Genomic DNA, 8,382 nt, shown 5'->3' on the forward strand with positions numbered 1-8,382 from the left:
AGTGATTCAACTCTCCCTGTAACCTCCCTGTGTGAGTGACTTGGCAGATGAGATGCAGAAACTTGGCTACTTGGGAATCATGTATTCAGGGTTAGACTGGCGTAGTCAAAATAATGTCATGGCTGGTTACAGAGATCAAAAGCCGTCGATAACCCACTGTAGTGTGTTGACCCTTATTTGATTCACATAATTTTCTAAAAGTTTGAATTTTATTCAGGTATCAGTGATTAATTCAGAAGTTCATTGACACAGACAAAACCTTAAATTTTCTAGATGGGTTTATTTCCCTAGCGAACAAATTCTGATTGTTGATTGGGCAAACCAGAGTGAGCGCCATCTCAGGCGGAGGCCGGGCGTGAATTCTGAATTGACCGGACTGCCTTAACGTTCCAACGGAGATTTTCTTACTTTGGAGGCCCCTCAGCCTTTTAAGCATGATGTCCTCCTGAGGGCACGCGTTTCAGGTATTTCAGTGGTCATGGGTGTCTGCAACCTGGCATTCTGTAGGACTATAAAAACAATGGGTTGTCGCCTGTTTTTCTTTGTAGTAGTATGTCTTAGAGGTCACTCAGACCATTCATAGAACATGACCATCGCACTTCTCCCTCCCCCTTTCCCTTTTACTCCCCCTCCCCCTTTTCTCTTTCCTCCCTCTTTCTAATTTTTCCAGAGGTACCTTCTCATTGTAAGGAGTTTTACTGAAAAATTTTATCAGTTGCTTCATCTGTATTTCTGTAATTTTTATAGCATGGACCATATGTCGTGTGGGTGTATTTCTATGCAGTTCCATTACATGTAGGTTCATTAGTCACCTCCATCTCTAACCCTTGGCACCTAGTAATCTGTTCTCCATTTTTATAATTTAAAAGAGTGTTACAAGGACTGAAATCATATGGCATGTAATCTTTTGGAATTGGCTTTTTGGCTTGCTTTCACTGGCATAATTCCTTTGACATTCAAGTTGTTATGTGTATCAATTATTTGTTCCTTTTTATTACTCAGTAGCATCCATTCTAATCTCTCATAGCTGCGGAATGTTATTTTATGTCTTTACCATAATTTACCAGATCTCTATGGTGGGTTTTCGTGCTGTCTTTTGCTCTTATAAATCATGAATTTCCTATGTTGTCATCACTCTGCCACTTCCTATACTTGCCTGATTTCTAGCAACAAAGGAACATGACTGATGGCATTGTTTACCTAGACAGCCTCAGGGACGGGCGATCAGCACAGCGGTGCCCCATTGAGAGAGGACAGTGATGAGATGGCAGAAGGCAGATCTTTCCTGGTAAATGCTCCACGATAGGATTCTGAGAGGGCAAAGACCCATGGTGTGCCTCAGAGGGCCCGAGTGACCAGAGATGGATGATGGTTTCCTGGTCGCTCATGACTGCAAGTTAAGAAGTTGGATCACCGGCATCTGTACCAGCATATGTATGCACCTGCACCTCAGCTTTTGATCTGACCTCGTTTCTCAGGCTCCGTTGCTCGCACATCAGACCACAGTCAGGGACCATCCTTGTGACGGGGGCCAAGCTGCTGCAGTCTCGGGCAGTTCTCGTGCATTTGTGATCCTACAGAGATCCTTTAGGTTTAACGGTTTACTGTGTAGGGAAAGACTTGACTTGGAGTCTTCTACTTAAGAAGCTTGAACTTTACACTAAATTTTCACATTGTCTTCTGACAATGTTGATCTAAATTACAGATCCCTCTCCTGTGACACTGAAGAGCCGAAGTAATCTCTTCCACCGTAACTTGAAATCCCACTCTCAGATACGTGATTTCTGACCTTGAGCTCCTGCTGTTTGACTAGGCGTGTCTGATGTGTATGCTTTTACAGCCCGGCTCAGTGTATTCCTCGTATCTCTGTAGGGTGAATCGAGGGATGTCCTCTATGTATGGCAGTGACCACACACATTCAGAGCTGGAAAGGTTAACACATGGGGCAAGGGGCGGAGACTGCAGGCCGGAGAACAAGAGGAGGCGGTGCCTGCTCCGCCCCAGCTAACTGTGACTGTGTTGGGATGTGAGTTTTGTGTGGCCAGAATTTCTGGGTTTTCAACAAATGGGAGAGGTGTGTGTGTGTGTGTGTGTGTGTGTGTGTAAGAGAGAGAGAGATCATCAGTGTTTCAGCATTCAGCACCTGGAACTTGTTCGTCTGGGTGGGGGTGTTTTGTGAGTGCTTTGGCCCACACAGCCAATCTGCCTGCCATTCAGGCCTGACAGCGGCCAGTTTGAAACTCTGGGTATTTAGAGAAGAGGTAGGGGACAACCTAGAGTGGAAAAAACCATTCGTGTCTTGCTGTTCACATAGCTGTTGGAAGTGATTTTGTTTTCTGGGATTTGTAATTTCGTGTGTAATGTAACTAGCGTATTTCGTGTCCAATGGCAATCACCCACTTCACTTGGAAATTCCCGCCACCTGCCTTATTCAGGACAGACGTCAGCCTTGCACTGCAGTTTGTCAGCTACTTCCCCATCTTCCTCTTTCGCTCTTACAGTAGGTGCTACGCTCGGGTGCACTGCAGGATGTGTGAGGTACCATGTTCTCAACATGCCCTACGGCTTCCTGCCTCACCGCCTCCTCCTTGTCGCATCCTTTGGAGACTGTACCTGTGTTCAGGCCTAGCTCTCGTGATACCATCCGCCTAAAGCTGTCCTGGGTTTTCCTCTCTCATTCCCTCTTTCCAGTTCTTACCAGGCTTTGCTTGTATTTGTGGTCTTAATTTGTCTTTCTAGCAGAGTGACTTATATACCTGTCTGTTCTTTCTTCCCATCCCTTCCTGCTCTTAAATGCAAACTGTTAGAGGGTAAGAACTATGTTTTACTCACCTTCAGTCCTTCTAACACCTAATACACCATACCTGTTATGTACAGCGCAACACGCTTATTTAGAATTGATAATGTAACCAAAGCATTGCAGGTTCGATTTCCAGTCAGGGCACATGCCTGGGTTGCAGGCCACGGCCCCCAGCAACCGCACATTGATGTTTCTCTCTCTCTCTCTTTCTCCTTCCCTTCCCTCTCTAAAAGTAAATAATAAAATCTTAAAAAAAAGAATTGATAATGTAAATTTAAATATAAAATCCATGTAGGTTAATATGTGTGCAATTCACAAAGCTCCAATTCTTGTGTTTGCTTTTTGCCTGTCTCTGTATCTTCTGGTTGGTGGCATAACCATAAGTATTATTGTAAACCAAGCCTCACAAATTCAAATGCCTGCTGTGGACAGGAAGGCATAGTTAAGAGAATTAGCCAACAGTTTCATAACGACATGTATTTTTTCATCAGAAACATACTTTGCAAATTAGACACGTAGGATTATTGTTCATTCTCATGGAGAAGTTTCCTCTTTCCCATTTTCCTCGAAACACTTGACGATCTGTGCATCTTTAGTTGCTTTGGTAGAGCTGTAAGTACAAGTATCAGTTTTCTAATTGACACTACCGTGAGAAAAACCACAGCGGAAGCAGAACGATAATGGCAACTGACCGCCTCAGAGCTGGGGAGCAGTGGGGCACGGTGGGGACTGGGGTGATGCAGAGTCCTTGCCGGGCCTCGGTGAGACAACTCTGCTGCAGCCATTGGTGGCCACGAAGCAAGGTAGACCCAGTGTTATCTGATGAGGATAAAGGCAAATCTGGATATTCACGTGAAATAGTCTTTTCAATATATTATGGGGGCAAGCAACATAGTGGAGGCAAAACAGATCACATCTGGAGGCCACATTGTACGTAGGGGCCCTCAGTGGGACTCTGGCACGTACCACAGAGGATGGTAAAAATTGTGAAAGGCAGTTACTGCACAGAAGATATCTTCAGGAGGGGAAACACCAGGTTCTATAGATTGTATATAAATATTTTGACTAACACCTTTTAACTGATATTTTGGAATGAACCGTTCTGTTTTCATTGTGCCAGATGGCAAAACATGCCTGATATACTGCTGTTGAATTTGCAGTGGGTTTATTTTTGTCCATTGTTGGCTTTTGCATGGAAGCATATATATCACCCCTGTGTGGGTGGCATTTTCCCAGTGCCTCCAGTTACCAAGATGCAGGTAAGCACCTCGTGTGTGCTCAATTAAGTAGCGGTCGCTTACCTGTCCCAGAGAGGGAAGACGGCACGAATTCCCTCTGGTAAAGGAGAGCAGCTGGGCGGCCACACCTGCAGGTGAGTTTGAATAGAATATTCTGCTCTTGACTCTCCAGTGCTTTCTACTAACTTCCCCTGGGGGAAGGGACTGTGTGCCTTTTAAGCTTCTTCGTTGGTGCTGTTGTCCAGGTGTGTATGCCTTTGCTGGTTTGATTCCTTAAAGTACATTTTTGGGCATTAACTTTTCCAAATTCATTTAAGCAATCAAGTATGAACTCATTCTCATCATTTAAAAAAAGTAAAGCTCCGGCTGGTGTGGCTCAGTGGATTGAGTGCTGGCCTGCAAACCAAAGGGTCACAGGTTCGATTCCCAATCAGGACACATGCCTGGGTGGTGGGCCGGGTCCCCAGTAGGGGGCATGCAGGAGGCAACCACACATTGATGTTTTTTTCCATCTCTTTCTCCCTCCCTTCTCGTCTGTCTGAAACTAAATAAATAAAATCTTTTTTAAAAATTAAAATATTACATATAATACTAAACCCCCACCATTGAGCAATAAATACCTTAAAAATCTTAGAGGTAATTGCTGTTACCATTTTGGAATGTGGCTTTCCAAACCTTTTTCTGCACATTTATAAAACATGTATAGTCCTGGCTGGTGTGGCTCGGTTGGGTGTCATCTGCAAAATGAAGGGTCACCCGTTCCGTTCCCAGCGAGGGCACATGCCTGGGTTGCTGGTGGCCACCGGATGGGGACGTGCAAGAGGCGACCGATTGATGTTTCTCTGAAGTTTCTCCGTCACATTGATATTTCTTCCCTCTCTTTCTCCCTCCCTTCCCTTCTCTCTAAAAATTAATAAAATCTCTTTAAAAAATCAATAAAACGTACTTATAAGGATATAGTTTGTTTTTTACATGAGTGATATTCTATACATGTTCTTCAGATCCACTGTGTGTGTGTGTGTATATATACATATGTATATATAAATACACATACACATATATGTGTACATAAGGTCTATCTGGAAAAAGTCCAACCATTGTTAATATAATGAAAACTGTTTATGTGACATGGATGTAACCTAGCAGCCAAGGAGAGTGGACTGGAACGCACATACGTGAACAATGATGACTTCACTGTACTAGTCAGTGGGAGTAGTAGACGCCATTGAGTGAGCATGTGTGCTGTGTGGCTGTTGCATTCAAAATGACTGAGCCAGTAGAGCAACGAATCTGCACCAAATTTTGAGTTAAGCTTGAACATTCCTCCACAGCAACTATTTAGATGATTCAGGAGGCCGCAGCTATGGGCAACTGGTGATTGGCAGCTTCATCACAACAATACACCTGCTCATGCATCACGTCTCATGGAGAGTTTTTTTGAGAAACATCAAATCACCCAGGTAACTCCGCCCCTCAACAGCACAGATTTGGCACCCTGCAACTTCTGGCTTTTCCCAAAACTAAAATCACCTGTAAAAGAGAAAAGATTTCAGACCATCGATGAGATTCAGGAAAATACGGCAGGGCAACTGATGGCAATTGGGAGAACTGGGTGAGGTCTCAAGGTGCCTACTTCGAAGGGGACTGAGGCATCATTGTCCTGTGTACAGTGTTTCTTGTATCTTGTATCTTCTTCAATGAATATCTCTGTTTTTCATATTACATGGCTGGATGCCTTGTGGAGAGACCTCATATATTCCATGTTGTGTGTATAACCTAGGTTTTTTTTCTTGTGAGTTTTTCATTGTCATAACAATGTCTCATTGAACTTCCTTGTAAATGTCCTTTCTAGGCACATTTTCAAGTTTTCTGGGGAAAATGGAGAAAAAATTGAACTACTGAGCCATAAAACAACTCCGTTTGTATCCTCCTAATAATTATCTGTATGTGTGCTTTAGAGAGTCCTAATGTCCAAGGTATCAAGAATTCTTGTATTTAAAAATTCCAGTTTTATATGCTGCTCTAATTTGAATCTTGTCCTTTAAATCAATTTGGAATTGATGTGAATAAGCAAACGGTATTCTAAGTAATAGTCATAGCTCAAAACTATTAAGTTTTGGGGAATAGGTGCTGTTTCAATGATAGGGAAATTAAATTGCCAATTGAGAAGATAATCTCCCTTAATCGTGTTCTTTTTTTCAAATTACAACAACTGGATCCAGAGGTGCTATGAAAGTATTTTTTCACATCACCCTTCTTTAATACTAGTTTGAGTAATTGCGGGAAACACAGGTGTTGATACTGTATACTTGCTAGTCAAGAAACAGTGAAGCCTGGAATACCCCCTTTTCTCAAGCAGATCTAGTTCATTCATTATTAAACCTTTTAAAGGAATATTCTTTACACAAATTACTAATACAGAAATGAAAGATGGCTAGATAGCCCTGACTGGTGTGGCTCGGTTGGTTGGGCATCATCCTGCAAGGTGGAAAGTCACTGGTCCAATTCCTGATTGGGGCACATGCCTGGGTTGTGGGTTCAGCGCCCCCTGTTTGGGGCATGCATGAGAGATGGCTGATAAGCCAATTGATGTTCCTGTCTCACACTGATGTTTCTCTCCCTCCCTCCCTCTCTGAAAATAAATAAAATGTTTTTTAAAAAAGAAGTGAAAGGTGGGATCCATCCCTCCAGATCCTATGGATATTAAAAGAATAACAAAGGAATACTATGAATAACTCTTTGCCCACAAATTTGATAACCTAGTTGAAATAGATCAATTTCTTGATAAACACATCTACTAAACACACAAGAAAAATAGACAATTCGAAGAAATTGAATTGACAACTGTTAACCTTCCAAAAGAGAGAGCACCAGGCCCAAATGGGTTCTACCAAACATTCAAGTGAGAAATTATACCAGTTTTTTTATCTCTTTCAGAAGACAGAAGCAGAGGGAATACTTCTAACTCATACTATGAGGACAGCATTATCCTAATGTCAAAACCAAAGACATTACAAGAAAAAACTAGGCTACAGATCTCTCGTGAACATAAATGCAAAAAATTCTCAACAAAATAATAGCAAATTGAATCCAACAATGTATGAAAAGAATTATATACAACCACGAAGAGGAATTTACTGCAGGTATGCGAGGCTGGTTCAACATTCAAAAATCAGTGTCATCTATCTCATCAGCCCAAAAAAGAAAAGTCACTTGTTTGTAAAGGTCGAAGGAGCATTTTACAAAATCCAATACCCATTCATGATTTTTTAAAAAGCCCTCAATAAACTGGGAGTAAAGGGGAACTGTCTTAACCTGATAAAGAATACCTACAAAAAACTCTACCTAACGTTGTCAAAATGTCAGTTCTTCCCAAATTGATCTATAGATTCAGTGCGATCCAAATCAGACTCCCAATGAGTTGTGTGTGTGTGTGTGGATATCGACACTGATTCCAGCATTTACGCGGAGAGGCGAGAGACGCAGACTGGCCGACTCAGTGTCATTAAAGGAGAAGAACAAAAGCGAAGGACTGATGCTGCCTGACTCGAAGGCTGACTCCAAAGCTACAGTAATCAAGACAGTATTGGTAAAATGACAGACATACATTAATGAAACAATTGAGAACCCAAAACAGACCTACCTGCATACGATCAACTGATTCCTGGCAGAGCAGCAAAGGCAGTAACAATGGAACAAAGACAGTGTTGTCAAAACTGGCTCTGGAACCACTGAACATCGACATGCAGATGAGTGAGGCCATGCACAAACCTTATACCCTTCCCAAAAATTAACTCAAAAGGGACCACACGCTTAAGTGTAAAACACAAACCTTTATCTAAAACTCCTGGAAGATAACTTAGGAGAAAATCTAGATGACCTTGGTTTGGGCGATGACTTTTTAGATCACCAAAGGCACAACCAATGAAAGGAAGCATTGATAGGTTGGAGTTCATGCACATTAAAAATTCTGCTCTTTGAAAGATAATGTCAAGAGAGTAAACATATAGGCCACAGACTGGGAAAAAGTATTTGCAAAACATGTAATAAAGGACTATTACCCTGAATATACTAAGAATTCTTAAAACTCAACAATAAGAAAACAACCCATTTTTAAATGGACCAAACACCTTAACAAACTCCTCACTAAAGAATATACACAGCCTGTCTGGCATAGCTCAGTGGATTGAGCACGGGCTGCGAACCAAAGTGTCGCAGGTTCAATTCCCAGTCAGGATACATGCCTGGGGTGCAGGCCATGACCCCCAGCAACTGCACATTGATGCATTGATGTTTCTCTCTTTCTATCTCCCTCCCTTCTCTCTCTAAAAATAAATAAATAAA

Source organism: Phyllostomus hastatus, unplaced genomic scaffold (genome assembly GCF_019186645.2).
Source record: "Phyllostomus hastatus isolate PE091 unplaced genomic scaffold, TTU_PhHast_1.1 phas_scaffold_501, whole genome shotgun sequence".
NCBI lineage: Eukaryota > Metazoa > Chordata > Mammalia > Chiroptera > Phyllostomidae > Phyllostomus > Phyllostomus hastatus.